The sequence below is a fragment of the Littorina saxatilis genome, linkage group LG9, assembly GCF_037325665.1.
Source record: "Littorina saxatilis isolate snail1 linkage group LG9, US_GU_Lsax_2.0, whole genome shotgun sequence".
In the NCBI taxonomy this organism is placed as follows: domain Eukaryota; kingdom Metazoa; phylum Mollusca; class Gastropoda; order Littorinimorpha; family Littorinidae; genus Littorina; species Littorina saxatilis.
The window spans coordinates 49666393-49687729 of NC_090253.1; the positions used below are offsets into that span (position 1 = coordinate 49666393).

A 21337-nucleotide genomic window follows, 5' to 3' on the forward strand; every position below is an offset into this window, starting at 1 on the left:
AATTTTAACACTCATTATCCTTACATTCTTTGTGTGTCTCTAATCGAATGAACGTTTTCTAGATTAGAAAATTGTTGTGTTTCAAATAACCTTACATTTCTGTCAATGTCATTTTCATTGCGTTCAAACTTGCTAATCAATCAAGTAACTAGATACTTCAGATAAATGTGAGTAATTATTTGCCTCCAGCTTCAAATGTCTTTGTACAGTCAGATTTTGTGTGTGCCTCTGCACATTTTCTGCTAACCTCTGCAAAGAATATACCGTATCACCGACGTAATTTTGTCACTGTTTGCATTGCATATTTTCTCAATGATTACTTTTACCTCTTCTGATGCCATTTTTCAACATGGGGGTAATGGTACGTTTTGCAGATCTGTGCAGAAATGTCACGATCAATTGTTTTCATTTGTTTATATTTGATTGTATGGATCCTGCTCGACATTGTGTCATTTTTGGTTGAAATCCAATGGATGCTTCAGGAAATATCTTCATGCAAATTGAGAAATTGATATAATTTTAGCCTACAAAAACGTGACGTAATTACGCTATTTTCAGTCATATCGGAAAGGCACGTTACAATAATTCAAATAGAAACACATCATTACACCACGCGTGAACCAGGGATTAATATCACCTCCCAAATAGGTAATGTGGTTGTAACTGATCGGGCAGACACCCCTATCAACTACCCAACCCTCGTTTATCTGAATCTTGTCATGTCATCATTTCCAAACAAACCAAAACCATTTCAAAACAGGGACTGTCCTAACTATGTCCTTCGGTCGCTTTTAAAGCATGATTATGTAAAACAAAGCCTGTCGATTTCAAAGCAATAGTTTGCCAACAGCTTCCGAGAAAAAATACCGCTTCTAGAAAACGTCAAACTCTAAACTTCATGTCAAACACAAATGTCCGCATGGATAAATGTTGTAGCTGTTAATATTATTCAGTAGTGACTCATTAATTTAGGACAAACTGTAAGCTTTATGTTGCCATATCGGGTTGTATCCGTTTGTTTATGTAAGAGATAATCCATTACCAATTGCAAATTAAAGCTCATTCATTGAAAACACACAACCCTAGGCTGTGAATGTTCAAAGTTCTTTGGGAAAAATTGTAAAACACCTACCTTGAATCCCATGTTCTCTGTAAGATACAAATATTTTGTTAAACGTTGCTACATTATGAACGATTCAAGTGACATAATTATGCAAGTGTATTACATTTGGGAAAAAGAAACGGGCAAACCTAGTGAACTCTGTAACAAGAGGGAATATTTCTCGTTTTTAAACTCGTTTAAAATACAAACCAGGGAGTGATATTCGTGCATGTATCTTGTCCGCCTTTTATACTTTTACTATTGTTTTTGTTTTTACACAGTTTTAAAATGAATGAAAACATGTCCAGTAGCTTTCTATCGGGGGTCCGCTTCCTGTTCTGGAAGCTCTAAACATAATTCCAAACTAAATACCTTTTTTTCTGAAAATGTAGTTACCATTGCGTAGAGGTTATTATTAGCTTGAAAAAACCCATAACATCTCTTTTTAAACCTAGTCAGATTTTGGCTCAATGTTGTAACATATGTGACCCTCCACCACGAAATGAGTCGCATGTCACCTCACGCGGTTCTGCGCTAGGCATTATATAAGTCCGGGGGGTGTCTAGTAAAAGTGTGAGGGTCACCATAGTCACAGGCTTATAACTCGAAAAGTGTTCACTATTTTCTAAAACGGTTTTCACCACTGGATGGAAAATAAACAACTCTTTAAGAAAATTTAAAAAAATGAAAATCAAGAAAAGGTGACATGCGACTCATTCCGTGGTGGAGGGTCACATATAGACTGAGAATCGAGACGATGTTAGTGTGGTGGTGGTGGTGGTGGTGGTGATGGTGGTGGTGGTGGTGTGTGTGTGTGTTTGTGTGTGTGTGTGTGTGTGTGTGTGTGTGTGTGTATGTGTGTGTGTGTGTGTGCATATATTTTATCTTTCACAGTTCGATTACTTTTACCTCTTCTGATGCCATTTTTCAACATGGGGGTAATGGTTCGTTTTGCAGATCTGTGCAGAAATGTCACGATCAATTGTTTTCTTTTTTTTTATATATTTGATTGTATGGATCCTGCTCGACATTGTGTCATTTTTGGTTGTAATCCAATGGATGCTTCAGGAAACATAGTCATGCAAATTGAGAAATTGATATAATTTTAGCCTACAAAAACGTGACGTAATTACGCTATTTTCAGCCATATCGGAAAGGCACGTTACAAAAATTCAATAAGAAACACATCATTACAACACGCGTGAACCAGGGATCAATATCACCTCCCAAATAGGTCATGTGGTTGTAACTGATCGGGCAGACACCCCTATCAACTACCCAACCCTCGTTTATCTGAATCTTGTCATGTCATCATTTTCAACATTATGTAACAGAAAGTCTGTCAGATTGATTTATCTCATTTTTGTCACACTTGTTTCAGCACATTCTGAAATTATTGCAGACAAAATATTAGCAAAATGTCAGCGAAGTCGATTTTCGAGGTCAATCGCTGTCGGATGTTTTTAACCGCGGGAAACAATAGATTGGAGTCTTAATTTCTATTTATCTGTATTAAGTCAACAAAGTCATAAATTCGAGAAAAAAAAGTACTTTTCACTTATTTGAATGCAAAGTTATAGTAAAACAACAATCGTCAGTAACAACGATGATAACAATAATAACAACCACAGCATAAGCCCATAATTACTGCACAGTATATGGTATGTGAATGTGCAAACCCCAAATCTGTAATTAAAAGCAAATTTACACTACTCTTTTCAAAGCAAGCCGAATCTTGATAACAAAACAATATATATCAAATGAAATATTCAACAAATGACCCTGCAAACATGCCGCATAAATTGTACGCTTGCATTTTTTGACTGAATGTACATACCTTTTTCCACCCACTTGGCATATCGTCGTACGACGATTGTCGTACGATTCGTCCTCCGAATCAGACAAAAAGTCGTCAAGCCTGTTGGGAAAGATCCCGCTGTCCACTGAGCAAGTGTCTGCATCCCAAGCTTTATGAATGATGTCATTTACAGGCCTGCTGTCGTATGCAGCTAGCCACTCTTTGACAGACAGTCGTTCAATATTTGCAATGCAATGTGCGCCCAAGAAGCGATATGCTTCAGGTCCATCCACTTGCGTGAAACAAATGCCATGAAAGTAATTCACTTTAATTTCTACAACACACAAATCGCTGCTTTCGTCTGTTGCAACATCATGAAAAAGTATCTCCACTGGCATAGCAGGTTTGCTTTCTGTATGCGTGTCATCAGCAAACCTCATCCACCCCATCTCATGCTTCAGCTTCAAAGGAATTGTTGCTTTCAGATACTGTCGTTCAGACTCTGTCACTCGTGAACCTCGACACACAAATTCCTTAGTTGCGCGTTTTCCAAAACGCATAAATTTCTCCTCTATACCCAAAAAAATTGAGCCCCCACGGGACAGTTTACTAAATGCTGAAATGTACATCGGCAGGAACCGGAAATACTTGTTCAACATCTGATCTAGCCTATTTGAGGTACTTTTGGGTAATTGTAATTCTCTGAAAAATTTTGCCTCAATGCAACCGTTCTCATAGAACCCTGGTATCGCTAGTCCTTCTTTAAAATCAGAAAAACAAAACTCTGGTCTGTAGCAGTCGGGTGGATCAAAATCAGTGCTGAGCAAACGTCTCATCTGTGCAACCGTAGGATTGTTAATGCCAATCTCTGTTGATATCTGAAGAAAAATGTGCCTGAATATAGGCACTTGTTTCTGCTATCATGATATACACACAGTACAACATTTAGGTAAGAGCTATAAAGAAATTCGCTAAAACATATAAATGATTTATTTTGAAAGTCACTTAAGTACAGATCTTCTTCGTATTGTCTGCTCGTTATACAAAATAATCATGGTTCTTTTATGCATTCTTTTAACAAAACATAATTCAGGCAACGTTTTATCAAAAAATGCAATAACAATCTATCTCTAAATTACTAAGATGTGTCATCAAAATGTATTCTACTTCCCATGAGTAGATTGTTACCGTTTTCACGTGCAAACGCTCAAGAAACATAACTCAATGAAAGCAGAGCGGTAAGTAGTAAGAAGCGCGCACGAACCGCCCCCCCCCCCCCCCCCCCAGCCCCCCAAAATACGCAGCCGTATTTTGATAGAAGGTTATAGGTTAAGGTGCCTGTGTTTAAGTAGTGATAAAGAGGGATTGCGTTTAAACGGTTTATTGCGTTTTATATTTTGCCATGTGATTTCATGTCCCTGTACAGACAGGTTGCTCGGTACTAATGACCACTCCAGCTGGGGTAATGACAGGATTACTGCTCCCCGGCCTTTTTGTATTGGTGCTTAACGCAGGTGGATGCTTATCGCGGTTGGAGTAATGACAGTAATTGGCCCTACCTCTGTGTTTGATTGCCGGCAGTGGGGTTCACGCACAAGGTTTTGATAGGTACACCAGATAACATAGGTGTTATTTTGTTTTTGTTATTTATTTTCTTCGTTGTTGCGGTGTTTAATTTTTTTTATTTTGTTGCTGATAGACTATGTAAGCGGTAGGGTGGTGGAAATAAAATATAAGTGCAAACACACACACACACACACACACACACACACCCCTCCGATCACACACACCCACACACACACACACACACACACACACACACACACACACACACATGCGCGCACGTTTTACACAAGTACTTACAATCAAGAAGGTAAAAAGTCAGACATAAAGAGTAACAAACAATACATAAACTGCTCACGTTAGCATTCAAGAGTTATACAGACACATAGTTATTAACTTTTCCAATATGAACATTTTATTATAAAAGTGACATCAGTCTTTTGAATATTAAAAATCAAAAAAAAACTTAACAGTTTGCATACATACATTAAACCAAAAATCCAAAACATGATTGTCAATTTAAAGGAACGAGGTGGTCCCCGGATTAGTTGTCAACTTCATAACCACTTCTTGGTGTCACAGGAAGAGGATTTACTGTTGTGGCAGGGCAGTAAGCTGGACATGTGGAATACAGGGGTCGCTGCAGCTGCTGAGGGTATTCCTCGCTTTGTGTCGAAGCCGTGGCTGTGGTTGATGATGTTGAACAGTAGTAGTCTGACGGCGGACACTCTGTGTGATTCTTCAGATGTTTCTCCTCCTCCTCCTTCTCCTCTGCAGGTGACAGAGAAGATACCTGTTGGTGGTAGTCTTCTTTGAGTTTTTTCTGCACTCTAAACAGTTTCTGAAACTTTCAAGTCCAGGGTGACTCCTCTTTGGGTGGGGGCAACACGCCCACCTTTGGTGCTGGTGGGAACAGCATAGTGGCGAATATGGATTTTTACAGCCCCTCTCCACGTTTTTACTGAGGCAAAAAGGCTTCCACCTAGCGGGTAGAGTGTAGCCGGCTGTGGTGGCTGCTTCATGGTCCCTGAAGGCATGGTCGACTCCACAAAACCCTCTGTAGTGGTCTTTTTACATCCGTCCTGTCTTATATACACACTCGCGGCTCATGTACATCTGGTTTATTACCGCCCTGATATGGCCCTTCGTGGTCGGCTGGGCGTTAAGCAAACAAACAAACAAAATCTGATTTATTCTGGTTTCAAGGGGTCCACACTGGTTTAACCTGAGGTCACGTGGGATGCTATGCCGTTTTTCACTCTGTTGCATCACTCACAGAGCAGCTGTTCAGTCACATGAGCGATGACCCTTTTTCGAAACGCTGTCGTTTCTGTCCACTTCCACACAACAACCCGCAAACACCACCAGGAGAGCCCGTCTGGGTGTGTCTTGGGTAATGCTACATTCCAACGACTAAGAATTTTGTCTCGATTTAGGTGTTCCCAGATTTTATCTGCGACGGTTCTAATGGGGCCAACAGTCCACCGTGTTGGATAGTCTTTTTCTTCTCTCTTTTTTTCTTCAATGCGTTTGCAAACAACGCGTTTTAACTCACTAACAAACATCAAGAACAAACTGTTTCGTAGGTGAACTTTAATTTTGAGAATACCAGCCTCCAATTCTTCCAACAGCTGCTCTAAAGAGGGACTGGAAGTCTCCATCATGACTTTTTGTTTTGTGTACCTCTCTTTTCTTACTGTCACTCTTCTAACTCTCTCTCTACTTTGGTGGGTACGAGATGAGAGTGGTGGAGATGATTCCTCCCCTTCTTCTTATATAGACACATACACACACACACAAGACACACCAAATAAAATGAATAAAACCGTTTACAGACCTAAAAAAAAGACGACGCACACGACCTCAGTTTCTTCTCAGCTGCTGGACCAAAAACCATACTCTTCGATCATTACCTCAAAGTCTGTTCCAAGGGAGAAAACACACGAAGCGTTCGAAATAAACTGGCGCCGCGGCTTTTCATCAAAACATAGTACAATACATACAAGCCACAGGCTGAACTCGTCAAGTCTTGCAAAAGACGTGGGTTGTACACGTGGGCTGAACTGTGTTTCAGCATAAAGTTTTCAATAGCGGGGTGCACGGGAGGTAAACCAAAACTATCGAAATATTCCGCTTTCCCAAGTCCATCAAACCAGACACACACCCAGTGTTCCCCCGGTCCTGTACTACGATCTGTATTGATGACAAAAGCACTTGGACGTCTCTAGGAAACACACCTCGAAACACACGTCGGGTATGAATGTCTCTCCCCAACACTCGGCTAATGTCTTTGCTGTTCATAGTGCAAAATCAGTCAGGACCTGGCGAGAGCGATCAATCTCGATCATGCTGTCCATTTCACCATACACAATCACCATCACAGGCGCTGGAAGGGCTTGGTTGAACTTCAGCTCCAGACGCAAGGGCACCGCTTTTCACCAGTTCAAACTGATCTCCATCCAGAAGACTGGGACTCAGGTCAAAACTGTAGAAAGCATACCCCAGCTCAAAATCACGCAGCTCCATGTAAGATCCCGCATCTTTGTTGGCGACACCCGTAGACGTCATGAGACTAAAGAATGACCTCACATACTGGTGTTGTTCAAAGTTCGGTGTCAGGGGTTTGCCGGGAATCTGTTTCCCGTCCAGGTACAGGCTGAGAAAGGACATTCCTTGTGTCTTGAAGTGGTAGGGATTGCGTGAGGCTTGACCGTTGAAAGCAGTGCTGTCCACCAATCCAATCACCAGGTGGTTGGGTGTCTGACTCAGAAACAAGTTGTCCTGCACAGCACTGTGGTTGCCTGTGGGATTGGAGAAAGTTTTCACCACGACCCTTTTCAAAGGATACTTGACCGTACCTTTTTCCAGTGCTTTGGCGTGAGCGAGGCTCACAGCGGGGTTCAACTTGATTTTGCGAACAAACAGGGAAGCATGTGTGATGACAGTGCGGAAACCCTGAAAGGGGTCAGGAGACATCAGGTGGAAGATGTTCTTGGAGGGAATGAGTCTGATCTTTACGTCCACTCCGTTCATCATGTAGCGTTCCTGGTGCGTGATGTCAGCATGAAGTCGCCCCATCATGTCTGCCTCTCTGCTCCTCGTGGTTTGCTCACGACGTACCTTCAAACCCCAGTTGGCATCCCCTTCTGTATCATCCAGATGGTTGAAGCTATCTCGGTAATACATGGCACTGGTGAGGTGACTTTTCTTGGCTTCTCGTCCATAGTTGAGGGTGGCTTCAATGTAGGCACGGTAGGGGTAGGTGTTCTCTGAATTGGTCACCAAGGTATCATTGAGACTGATATCCACCTGGGAAAACAGGCTGTGCAACCAGTAGTTGACAGGAGCCACAGGGGAATCAGCATCCAAGTTTGTTCCGTCTGCTTTGGTGATTTTAGCTCGCACATTTGTTTGTTTGTTTGTTTGCTTAACGCCCAGCCGACCACGAAGGGCCATATCAGGGCGGTAGCTTGCACATGGAGATACGTGTTGCTTAGATCCAGGTACTCGGCTGTGGCACCACTGATGGCAAACTCAATAGGGGCTCCTGGGGCCAGAGTAGCCAGAGGATGATACTCTACAAACATTCCATCCTGCACAGCTGTCTGTGTTGGGGGTACAGAAAACAAATCCAGTCCAGTATGTACACTTTCACATGACTGAGGGTGGGCAAGCGCCATGATGCTTATCCAAAAATATCGGCTGCCGACGCCCTCCTTCTCTTCTTCTTCTGCCTCCCAGTCTGACCTTGGTGGTGTGGTGTGGATGATTTTATACGTTTCCTTGCAAGTTCTCCAGGCGGCGCGGCTGTTGTGCCTGTCACTCGACCCACGGCTTGGTGAAACAATCGCTTCCCTGCATTGCTAGCTCTCTGCTGGAGTGACGACTTAACACTACGCCCAGACAGCACATCCTGAGCCACCTGCATACCTGTCCTGGCCCCCTCTTTCAGCAGAGCTTTTCCACCACTTTTCAAAAGAGGCACAAGGGCTCGTCCAATACCCCCTAAGAGATTGCCAATGCCATGACCTCTGTAGTTTCTTCCTCCTACAAACACGGGGAGACCGTGGCCGACCTGGTTGCAGTAATAATCTTCATAGAGTTTTCCACTGCCCTGGAAAGGGGTTAGACGAACCATCTGGTTCATAAGGAGCATCTGGCAAAGGAAGACAATCTCGCTCCGAGGGACACGACGTCCAAATACACGCCACAGCTTGGATGTTCTTGGTCGCTTAACAACACTGTCTGGTTCATCCAGAGGCGTATTAATCTTCTGATCTTCCTCCATCAGAGCCACTGAAGCTAGTCCGTGTAGTGGGTCAGTGCCGTCTGTGGAATCCAAGAATTGAATGACGGGTCATAGCCGAGCCATTTGACTAAATACTCTTTCTGTTTGCCTTTTCCAGGGCGTTGTTCCAAAACAGCTTCAATGCGGTATATTTCTTTCTCCCCCACTTTCTGCAGTTCCTGTTCATAAAAAGTCCCCAGCAGTTCTTCTCCGTGATCATCTTTCAGCACATAGGTCACGGGTGTGGTTGTCTTGACTTGACTGGTGGTAAAGAGTTCCTCTGTCCAAGAAGGCATATAACCTTTCTTAAAGACTCTTCTCGTCTTGCTGATTCGCACACGGTCTCCTATATTCAGTTTAGGTGGTTTGGAGAGAGTTGGACCACCATACAACCGTTGCCAAACTTCCTCCTGATTAGCGATGGTTACGCCAGCAGGAGCTTTCTTAATACTGCGGTGGTAGGAATGATTGTAACCACGCACCAGCTTAGACAAGACTTCCACATACCTCACTGAACTTGTTCTGGTGAAATACCTCCACAGTTTGTCTTTTAAGGTACGGTTGAAGCGCTCCGCCATTGAGGCTTTAATGTCATCATTTCTGTCACAAAAAAGTGTACCTTTTGCTTTGTCCAAAAAATCCTGGAACACCTTGTTTTTAAATTCGCTACCCTTATCTGTTTGCAGTCTCAGGGGTTGACGACCTCGGGCAAAAATGCTTTTGAAGGCTGTCACCAGAGAGGTCCCTGTTTTGTCCTTCAAAGGCACCACCCACGCGTGTTTGCTCAGCACATCAATACATGTGAGTAGGTAGGTAAACCCGTCATTGTCTTTTCTCAGCGCTCTCACATCAATCAAATCTGCTTGCCACTGGTGATCTATGCCACCCACGATAATACGACGACGAGCAAACTTTCGCCGCACAGGTTTGTGTAGTGTATAGGTGTCCTGAAAAGTCAACCACTTTTCAACTTGTTTTTGTTCTTGTCCGGTGGTTCTTCTCAAGGCCTCCACACCACCCAAACTTCCAGGGAGTTGACTTCCATAATATCGATGTCGCAGCTTTTCCTCGACTTTTTTCTTTTTCACTGGCATTCTGCTCAAGAATAAGATAGCCACGTCCTCTTCTTGGGTGATGGAGAAGGGAATGATACTCTTTCTGCAGAAGGAGATGCTGAGGAAGGGCTCACAATTCTTCTTTTTCTTCTTTTTGTCCTGGTGGGCGGTCTTCCTCTATCACCCCCCTCGCTGTGCATCCACTCCCAGCGCCCTGTGTGACCAATGAGTTCACGAGGGATATTAACCGCTTTTAAACCTCTTGCAAACACTTCCCACCCTCGAGGATCAGGTGCATTTTTACGGTAACGAAGAGCATCATTCACCAGATCAGCCATGTTGGTTCCTTCTACTGTCTTCCCCTGGAACACGAGCTGCCCTTGATCATTCCACTTGATGTCGGAACTGTCCTTGGTTATATCCAAAAGCAACTGAGCCTTCTTCTTTAAGGTTTTCGGGACACTCTCCAACACTCGTTTTTCTACCCTAGATAGGTACTGAGCTTTCTCGGCCTCATTTAGTTCTGTCAAAGGTTGTTTTGCAGGTTGTGACATCTCCACTCTTCCAAGAGGTTTGTTTTTATATTCTTCAACACGCTTAAGAAACCGCCACAAGACTTGTTGGTAGGAGTCTGCTTTTTCATGTTTGTCCACATCCTTATCGTCTAAAATACCCCGCATCACTTGATCCATGTCCTTTAAACTTTGTGAGGTGGCATCAGGTACTGGAGGTCCACCTGCAGAGTCTCGCAAAGAAGCCAACACACGTGGCTCAATCAAAAGCATCTTTTTGGTATGGTCCATCGCATCAGAGACCCAGGGTCCCGAGCAAACCAGATACAATACCTAGCACAGGGTTCAAAAGAGCCTGAAGAAAACCGCCTTTCTGTAGGATTTGCTTTCGATGTTTGACAGATGTTTGTTTTTTGGCTAAGACCCGTAGGTTCTGTTTGTGTCGAGACAACCGTTTCTTCTGTGCGGGCGTCAGCTGCACATGGCCTTTTAAGATGTTTAGGGAGCACTCGCACAACGCATGGATCAAATCTGGAGAAGCTCCTTTTAATACGGCCTTAATCACGGCAGGCTTAGCCCCACACAACATCCGCAACATGGGTACATTTCTCTTCAGGCGTGCAGACATGGTTATTTTTGAAGGTACACCACGGGGTGCTCTGGCGGGAAAAGTTTTGTCCTCAGACGAAGATGATCGGGTGTCTCTTGTCGCAAGTCAAACAGCAAATAACCGTGAGGCATAGAAGTTGCATCTTGAAATGCCTCTTGGACATACTTTAACTTCCCAGGGTACATCTGCTTGGCCAGATGGGTGATCTGTGAAGCATCTCGTGGGTTTTTAAACACCACCAGGTAGTGACTGTTCAAACTGATCGTCCTCTGCTCTTTGTTTTTTCCAAACAGGTTCTGTACAATATACATTACACTCAGATTCCGATGATGACTTTCTTTGGTGAATAGTTGTGTGACCTTGTCGTTTGTCTCACTCATCAAATCATCAAGGATGACCAGTCGCCTTTTGGCCCCTGTCCACTGTTCCACGTCGGGTAAACCCTCCACAAACGTCACATGTCTCATCTCATTGTAACCAGACTGCCACGCCCCATAACACCAAATCAATTCCTCTGGAGGGGGTGTCATAATATCTTGTAAGTGATTCAAATATTGTTTGACAAAATGAGTCTTCCCACTCCCCGTGGGACCGGCAATCATACAGGTAAAAGGATGTTTCCACCTTGGATCCATTTTTACATACTAAACTAAGATCCTATCCTTATCTTTATTTATTAATTCTAAAAAAAACAAACATCTACATTAAATTTTATATTCAAAACTAACTAGTTATGTTAGTCTTTTTTTTCTACCATCCAAAACACACACACACACACACACACACACACACCACACTCATTCACACACACACACACACTTTCTCTGGGCTTCGCGGAGCCCTCTCTCTTTAATAGCTATGTAGTTTGGTGCCCTATCAGGGGGGGGGGGGTGTCAGAGTAAGGTAATTAAACGGTATCCCTGCGCTTCGCGGAGCCCCCTCTCCGGTAAACCTCCAGAGGGGGGTCATTGGGTGCTTACGCCTGAGTATTGCACCACAGAGACGCAAGACCTAAACATGTTAGAACATGTTGGTTGGTCAGCACCTAAAAATAGAAACGCGTAGAAGACACGAGTGTGATGCGGTCAAAAGGGGTATAAATAAGCTTCTTCTGGGCTACGTCTTGAGTGTCTCTTCGACTTTACAAGTGTGAGGGTGAACACAAAAAACTATGGCGACCAACAGCAGCAGCAGTAGTGACGCTGACTCAACACCGCGACCAGAATCAACAGATTTGGTAAGTTGCTTTTGTTTTGATATCTTGTAAAGATAAAAAAATAAAGGTAGAGTGTTACTTTTTTCTCAGACATAGCTTTTTAGAAAATAAATGTTTTTATGTAAGATGTTTTTTGATATTGTTTTTGTAGCTCAGACATAGTTCTTTTTTTTATTATAGCGTAACCAATGCTCGCACTGTGGACAGGTTTTTACACAGACCAAAAACCACAAAGCTCACATCAAAGAAGTCCATAACAAAGCCAGACCTTTTCTCTGTGCTATGTGCGGCAAGTCGTTTAGCAGAAAACACAACCTTGTTCGGCATGAAAAAAACAAAAACTGTCAAGATGCCGCGAGTCGGACACCACCACCACCACCAGTGCCGACAGTCGCTGGGTCCAAAAGAAAAAGCTCGTCTTCACAGGAAGCCCCTTCCCCCAAAAAGGGATTAAACATTCGAAGTCTAGAAAAAGAAAAAATCAAAAAGTTACCGTCTGATGAAAGACAAATGTACGAAAAGCATTGGAATTCTGTTAAAACTCATAAGCGGCCTGGTAAGCTTCAGTCAATCTATACCATTCTCTGGAACCCTTGTTCTGATTTCCCTGATTGGGACGAGTCGCTTCTTGATCTGTTCCATGAACAAAACAAACGCTTCAAAATCAATTTTTCTCACTCTTTTCTTCTCAAAAACAAAGAGTCGGGTGACTTGTCTTTCTTTCATGCCTCAGTCAATAACCACTCTGTCCTACAACGACCGCGCCTGATCAACTCAAAGCAGGATTTTCTTTCTTTTCTCGGTGAAATCAGTGAGCATGACATTTTAGAACAAGTTAGACTCGAACGCCCAAACTCTCGGTATTCTGTTCACAGCATCATGTCTTCCAGTTTCTATGTCACGCCTTTGACTGACTTTCCTATCGGTTGTGCCTGTGATAGTCTACCTGACTACATCACAAACACACAGTTCTTGCACAAGTTGTAAAAAGACGAGCATCATCATTTTTCTTATACTGATGGTCTGTGTCTCTTTCGCTGTCTTGCTTTGTACAAAGGAGCCTTGCCTCGTGCTTTGCAAAAACCCACAAAAACCTTGTTCAAACAGTGGGCCGGACATTCCCCCCCTGTCCACTTTCCGGGGGTCACTTTGTTTCAACTTGAGTCGATTGAATCTGAGTTTAAGGTGAACATAGATGTGTTTGAGTTTGACGAGAGCCAAACACCCGTCTGTCTCGTTCCTCTGCGTCGTAGCGCTTACAAACATACCGGCGTCATGCGCCTCTTGCGTTACAAAGACCATTTTATGTACATTTTAGACATTGATAAACTCGGTCATGCTTTGGCTTGTTCCAAATGCGGGAAACTCTGGGCGTCTTTGTCTCAAATGAATCGACATGAACAGACTTGTCAGGGTGAGGGCTCAAAAGAAACGTTCAAAGGCGGGGTTTTCTCACCACCTCAAAACATTTTTCAACAGCTACAAAGCCACGGTGTTCAGGTAACCACAGATTTTGTTTTTCCCTACAGAGCGACTTTTGATTTTGAGGTGTTTTTTGACACAGATAACTTGCCGCAAACAAAATCAGCTGAGTCAAACTGTACACAGTATACAGCAAAACATATTCCTCTTTCTGTTTCTGTATGCAGTAATGTTCCCCATTTCACAGAACCAACCTGTTTTGTGAGTAAAGGTAACCCTCAAGAACTAGTGGATAACATGGTTAACTACCTAGAACGCATCTCTGAAGCCTCCTGCGCTCTTCTTTGTGAAGAATTTAAAGATGTGTTTGATCAGTTGACTGAGATCGAAGAGACACAACAACACGAGACAGATAGCCTCAACATCCCCGTAGAAAGACTCAGACAAAAATTATATGGTTATTTACAAGAACTGCCTGTCGTAGGTTTCAATTCTTCTCGCTACGATCTGAATGTGATCAAACCTTTTCTCATTGAAAAGTTTGTCAAAGACAAAACAGCCCATAACGATCTTTCAAAAGACGAAAGTCAAACAGACCCTGTTTTTGAACCAGATGGTTTTGATACCGTGGGTGAAGATGAAGAAGAAGAAGAAAAAGAAGAAGAAGAAGAAGAAGACAAAGAAGTCAAAACAGAGGGAAAAAAGAAGGCCCCTAAAAGACCCCCTTTCAAGTTTGTTGTTAAACGTAACAATCAATATATGTGTCTTTGTACAGACAAACTTCGGTTTCTCGACATCAACAATTTTCTTGCGCCAGGTTTTAGTTATTCCAAGTACCTCAAGGCGTTCGGTGTCGAAGAGCAAAAGGGTTTTTTCTGCTATGAATACGTCACTAGTCTAAGTACACTAGACGAAAGAGAACTCCCACCCCATGCAGCTTTTTTTAGTAAGCTCAAAAACTCAAATATTTCTGATACAGAGTACGCTTTTTGTCAGCGTGTGTGGACTGAAAACAAAATGACGACTTTGAAGGATTTTTTGGTGTGGTACAACAACCTAGATACATGGCCGTTTCTGGTTGCTTTGCAGCATCAGATTAGTATGTACGCTAGTCTGCGAGTTGATTTGCTAAAAGACGGTATTTCTGTCCCCGGTGTGACACTGAAGTATCTGTTTGACACGTTGTCTTCAGATACCTACTTTTCACTTTTTAACGAAAAACAAAAAGACGTTCACGCACTTTTGCGAAAGAACATTGTCGAGGGTCCGTCTATTGTCTTTCACAGATACCACGAAAAAGACAAAACACACATTCGTGGTAATCAAGACAAGCCGGTACAGTCTGTTCAGGGATTTGATGCAAATGCGTTGTATTTAGCTGCACTCATGCAAGACAAGCCCACAGAGCACCCTGTCATTCGTAGAAAAGAAAACGCTTTTAAAGCAGAAAAAACAGATCCATACGGTCAGCTAGCTCGGGAATGGTTGGAGTGGGTTATGGAATCAAAACAGATCCATCTCCAACATAAGTTTAACGCGAAAGAGAAGGCCCTTGGTCGAAAAAAGATTAGAATTGATGGTTGGGATGCCACAAATCAAATTTGCTATCAGTTTCACGGATGTTTGTTCCACGGGCATGACTGTTCTGTGACCGCCGGTAAAACGACTAACCCTGTCACCGGAAAAACACTAGTTGAACTCAGAGAACATACAAGCAACATTACCAAATACTTACGTGAAGATGTGGGTGTGACTGTCGTCGAAAAATGGGAGTGTGAATGGCACGCAGACAAAAAACAAAACACCTCCATTCAGGCTTTTCTACAAGATCGTTTTCGGACACTTAAACCCTTCCGACATCCTTCTACCATCACAGATCAAACTGTCTTAGACGCGGTGCAAAACAAAACTTTGTTCGGGTTGGTACAGTGTGATATTTATGTACCTGATCATCTAAAAGAACATTTCAGTGAAATGCAGCCTATTTTCAAAAATGAGTCTGTCAGCCGAGAACAGATCGGGGATTTTATGAAAGACTACGCTGAAAAACACAAGCTCTTATCCCAACCACGCCGTACACTTGTAGGGAGTTACCACGGTGAACAAATTCTGCTAGCTACACCCCTCTTGTTTTGGTACGTGCAGCACGGGTTGGTTGTTGAAAATATCACGCTGATCGTGGAGTATCAACCCAAAACCTGTTTCCGTCAGTTTGGTGACAGCGTTTCAAACGCAAGACGAGCAGGAGACCAAGACCCATCAAAAGCTATCTTAGCTGAAACTTTCAAACTGCTCGGTAACTCAGCCTACGGGAAAACCTTAACTAACGTGGCCAACCATCGTGATATTCATTACGTTTTGTCTGATGAGGCCGCAAAACTGATCAACAATGGTCGTTTTCAAAAACTAACAGAAGTAACAGAGATTGTCACTGAAGTAGAGATGGCTAAAAAAAAATCAACTGGTCACTTCCCTCTCAGATTGGTTACTTTGTTTACCAGTACGCTAAACTACGCATGTTGGAGTTTCATTTTGATTTTCTAGATAAGTTTGTGTCCAGAGCCGACTACCAGCTTTTGGAAATGGATACAGATTCTCTATACATGGCGCTTAGCGCTTCAACGTTAGAAGAGGTGGTTCGTCCTGAACTGCGAGAGCAGTTTTACCAAGTGTATAACCAATGGTTCCCTGCACAAGCCTGTGACCAACACGAGGCAGCCTTCCAAAACACCCGTTTAGCTAACGCCCCATGGGACGCGACTCTCTGTCAGGCCTGTACAGCGCGTGTCCACTATGACAAACGAACACCCGGCCTCTTTAAAATCGAATACCAAGGAAATGCGTTTATTGGTTTGTGTTCTAAAACCTACTTTTGTGAGGGAGACAGTGGGAGTAAATTTAGTTCAAAAGGCTCAAACAAAAACCAAAACAAACTGACAAAAGAGTCTTACCAACAGGTGTTTCTAACGCAAGAAAGTGGTGGTGGTACAAACACTGGTTTCAAGACAGACGGAAAGTCTATGTTCACGTATTCCCAAACCAGAAAGTCACTCTCGTTTTTCTACATCAAGCGTGTGATCGCTTCTGATGGGGTTTCAACCCTGCCTACACCCGTCTAACGGGTCTCTTTCTTTTTTGACTGTGATACCTCTCTAAGGAGTCTCTTTCTTTTTCAACTGTGATACCGCCGCCTGTGATATGGTTAACATTCCAATGCCAAACAACTTTGTCGTTTTTGTAAATACATTTGTTAAACCATGTTTGGTTTCTGTAAATAATGCTCGTATTGTTTAACCCCAAAAAACCCCAATGTGGCTTTGACATATCCTGTCAAAACGGTCCCAAGCCCGTGAAAACACAGAGGGAGGGCCAATTACTGTCATTACTCCAACTGCGATAAGCATCAATAGAAAGGAGGCTCAGTACTCCAACTGCCATAACCACCCAATAAAAATAAATAAAAAAAAAGGCGGGGGAGCAGTAATCCTGTCATTACCCCAGCTGGAGTGGTCATTAGTACCGAGCAACCTGTCTGTACAGGCACATGAAATCACATGGCAAAATATAAAACTCAATAAACCGTTTATCCGCAATCCCTCTTTATCACTACTTAAACACAGGCACCTTAACCTATAACCTTCTATCAAAATACGGCTGCGTATTTTGGGGGGCTGCGGGGGGCCGGTTCGTGCGCTCTTATACTACAAGCGAAATGTCGTATGTTGAATTTTTGGTACAAACTTGCATTTTCTAATGGTTCTGACAAACTTTCTTGTGTGACATATCGTTTTTTGTTTAAAATGTATGAATCTGGTGTATACAAGTCAAAATTTTTGCTTTCTGTCCATGGTGTTCTAAATGAGTTAGGCTTTAGTGATTTTTGGCACAATCAAACTATCGATAATGTAACGGATGGTGGTTATTTTAATACTTTCAAAGCACTGATGAAAAATAGGCTACAAGACCAATTTGTCCAAACCTGGCATTCAGAAATAAATAACAATGAGTTTTATTATAATTATAGAATGTATAAAGAGAATTTTGAGTTTGAAAAGTACTTGTCCATCCTGCCGGTTAATTTAGCAAACGCTGTTTTAAAATTTAGAACACTGAATCATAAATTGCCTATACAAAAAGGTAGGACTCTTGGTATTCCCAGACAAGACAGAATCTGTCACAAATGTTCATCAGGTGACCTTGGGGACGAGTTCCATTATATTTTTGTATGTCCTTTTTTTACCAATTATAGAAAACAGTTGTTACGGTGCTATTATTATGCCCGCCCCAATTCAGTTAAATTCAGAGAGCTTTTTTCCACTAAAACTCGCAAAGTTCATGACACTTGTCATGGACTGTTTGAGAAGCGAGTAAAATTTAATTCTCTTTTAGCTTTATACTCCGTTATCTGTTTTGTGTTGTTTGTAATAGTATTTTTGTCCTTATGTTAACTCACCCATCACCCCATTTCCCATAGTAAAGAAATGTATGTAATCACTTTGCACTTGTAGTGTTTTATTATTATTATTATTATTATTATTATTATTATTATTATTATTATTATTATTATTATTATTGTTGAATTGTTTCTTGTATTGTTTTTGCTCTCCCTCACCCCTCAACTCCCTTTTCTCTACATAGTCTGATTTCTTTTTGTTTTAGTTCCTTTTATTTGGTGTTGAATGAAATGTGTTTTTATTGTGTTTTTTAATTTTCCATGTACCCTCACGGGGTTTTTATCGGAATAAAACTTGACTTGACTTGACTTGACTTGGTAATGGTAATTAAGATCTAAGAGATCGTAGTTAACCTCAGTTTCATGCAATGTCATGTTTCTGTGTAAGTTCCGGTTAGTCAATAGATGTGGCAGGTCTCTGTCATTGTTGATTGTTTTAGCATAAACACTATCGAGATTTTAACAGTAGAGTTACCAGACAATGATAAAAAAGACAAATAGTCAGATATATGCAGACTTTGTGTTTAATCGCAATAATTGTGTTGATTCCCTTCTATTGACGTATACAATCTCACCCATGAACTCCAGTACCTTACCTTCGTTTTGAAATCAATTGTGCTGACTTGTGGGAAACCCGATTTCACTTCAAAAATGACGTGATCTTGGTCAAGGGGGTAGGTGTTGTAGACGTCATAAAACAATTTGTCCTCTGGGAGCAAACTGGTTAGACGGTCCCGCATCTGCATGAACCAAATTCAGTGTTGAATTTTGCGCGCCATTGCGCAAGTGTGACTTTACAACCAAAGGAGTCATTTTTGCAGTCATTTGAGGTTAGCGAATATGTTCATACCTGTCGTGCATACACTTCGGTTTGTCCATGACCATTCCACAAAGTTTCCTGTCTGAAGGTAAAACTTTCCGACTTTTATTTTCTCTCTAAAATCTGTTCAAGAGTTACCCCTCCGAAATTGTCAATGACACGAACGCAATCCTGTCAAGGGATTGCTCTTTACTTAGCTATAACTGTCGTCTTCGGGTCACCGATATTCTGGTTGGAAAAGGGGTCTTTTTACATTCGGTCAAGTTTTGACTAAATGGTTTAACATTGACTGGGAATCGAGATCAGGGTGTGGCGTATGTGTGTGTGTGTGTGTGTGTGTGTGTGTGTGTGTGTGTGTGTGTGTGTGTGTGTGTGTGTGTGTGAAGCGATTCCAGAGAAAACTGCTGGGCCGATCTTCATAAAACTTTACATGAGAGTTCCTGGGTATGATATTTTCCCCGAGTACGCAGCAGACTTTAATTGTGTGTGTGTCTGTGTGTGTGTGTCTGTCTCGACTTAACAGCTTAATGCTGGGAAACTACTGGGCGCAGTTCGTTCAAAAGTTGATACACTAACTTGATAATAGGTTCGATTGATCGTATTAAAACTTCATAATGTTACCTGGGACCTAAATGCGAAATAAATCACAAAAACGACTCCTAACGGTGGGCGCAATTCGCGGTGGGATAGAACTGCCGTTCGGCTGATAGAACCGCCCAGCCAGCGACACCAGGCTTTGCGTGCGTGTGCCACTGACTTCGCGTGCTGCGCGACCTAATTTTAGCACCCTGGGCATTTGAGTTCACTGGCAAAATTGTCAGAGTTGGTGGCTTGGTGGCCAAAGTGATCAGTGTTCAATTCCCGGCATGGGCGGTCTATTTTTTTTTATTTTTTTATATATTTTTTTTAATTCTTGTTTACTATTGTTTATGTTGAACGTTTTAATGTTTTATTTCACTCTAATAATTTTTTTAATTGTGTAAAATAAATATTTTTTTTTTTTGTTTTTTTTTTTGTAATCCACGTGCACAAGACAAAAACTTTCATACTGTGGGAGCGAGCCAGTCTGAAGAGTACTCGGGTCCAGCGCGAGCGTTTTTTATTTTTATAAATATACTTAATGAAGTCATTCGGCTTTTTGTGAAAGTTGAGGCGGCACTGTCACGTTCTCATTTTTCAACTAAATTGCTTACAATTTTGGTCAAGCAATCTTTCACAAAGTCCGGACTTTGGTATTGCATTTCAGCTCGGAAGCTTAAAAATTAATTAATTAGTTTGCTCATTAAAGTTGTCATTAAAATAGATTTTTTGCAAACAGATTTAAAATTGATTGCATCGTATACTTCATCAAATTCTGAATCTAAGAATATATACATATGTCATGTTTACTCTTAGAATTTGATCAAAATTAACGAAAATAGGTTAATTAGTACTACGATTGAAATGTAAGAAATCGATCCAAAAATTATTTCATCTTATTCTTTATCATTTCCTAATTCCAAAAACATATCGATATAATGAATATGTTTTATTCAAAACAAGCTCAAACGCACATTTTCCTGAATAACACAATATGCTATTGCGCTATACTGGCTTGTCAATTTTAATTCGTGTTGCACGGGAAAATTGTGAGTTGTGTTCTGCTCGCCCAGGTTGGCTTAAGGGAACCGCTCCGGATAATTTGTACGATTCGTATGTCTTCTAGTACCAGTGTTGTTGTGAAAGTGTGCATGTGGGTTCGTCATGGTGCCATCGTCATCTGTGTGTCTTTTTCTTCAAAATCTGATCATGGATCATGGACTTATGACTCGTTTTACTCTTTTGGCCTATTTCTTTGTGCTGTGGCAATGTGTTCAGTTCAACGGCTCGTCGCCCGCACGTGCGGGACAGCACATCACTTGTCTTTCCTCGCTTCGCTGTGTTTCTGTGTCTCGCCCGCCCGCCTCGGTTGCTTACAGCAGAGACAATTTGCTCTCCTTGGACTCGCAACGCTTTGGGATGGGCCCTGCCGTGTGCCAACGCCTCCGAACCTTGGGTATCCACAACAACACAACTTGCTGATCCAGCCCCAAGAGCAAGAAACAAGTCGCGAAAGGCGAAATAACAATATTTAGTCAAGCAGTCGAACTCACAGAATGAAACTGAACGCACTGCTTTTTTCACCAAGACCACATACTCGTAGTTTCGTCAGTCCACCGCTCGTGGAAAAGGCAGTGAAATCGACAAGCCATGCAGAATAGTGCGGTAGTGGTCGCGCTGAGCAGGATAACACGCTTTTCTGTATGTCTATTCTTTTTAGCTTACTGAGTTTGTTTTTAATCCAAACATATCATATCTATATGTTTTTGGAATCAGGAACCGACAAGGAATAAGATGAAATTGTTTTTAAATCGATTTCGGAAATTTAATTTTAATTATAATTTTCCTATATTTAACTGCTGTCAGAGCTGGTTTTAAATCCAAATATGACATATGTGTATGTTTTTGGAATCAGAAAA

The 21337-nt window shown here is 42.0% G+C and overlaps 1 long non-coding RNA gene across 1 annotated transcript in view; it reads right to left on the reverse strand.

Annotated features, from left to right (window-relative positions):
* Positions 1 to 3606: 3606 nt before the first annotated feature.
* Positions 3607 to 21337, reverse strand: part of LOC138977447 (uncharacterized) — a 63569-nt gene continuing 45838 nt past the window's right edge. Inside the window, exons 4-5 of the long non-coding RNA XR_011459280.1 lie at positions 18616 to 18759; positions 3607 to 3778 (exon numbers count right to left, since the gene is read on the reverse strand). This is a non-coding gene — a long non-coding RNA (uncharacterized lncRNA). The remainder of the gene's footprint in view (positions 3779 to 18615; positions 18760 to 21337) is intronic.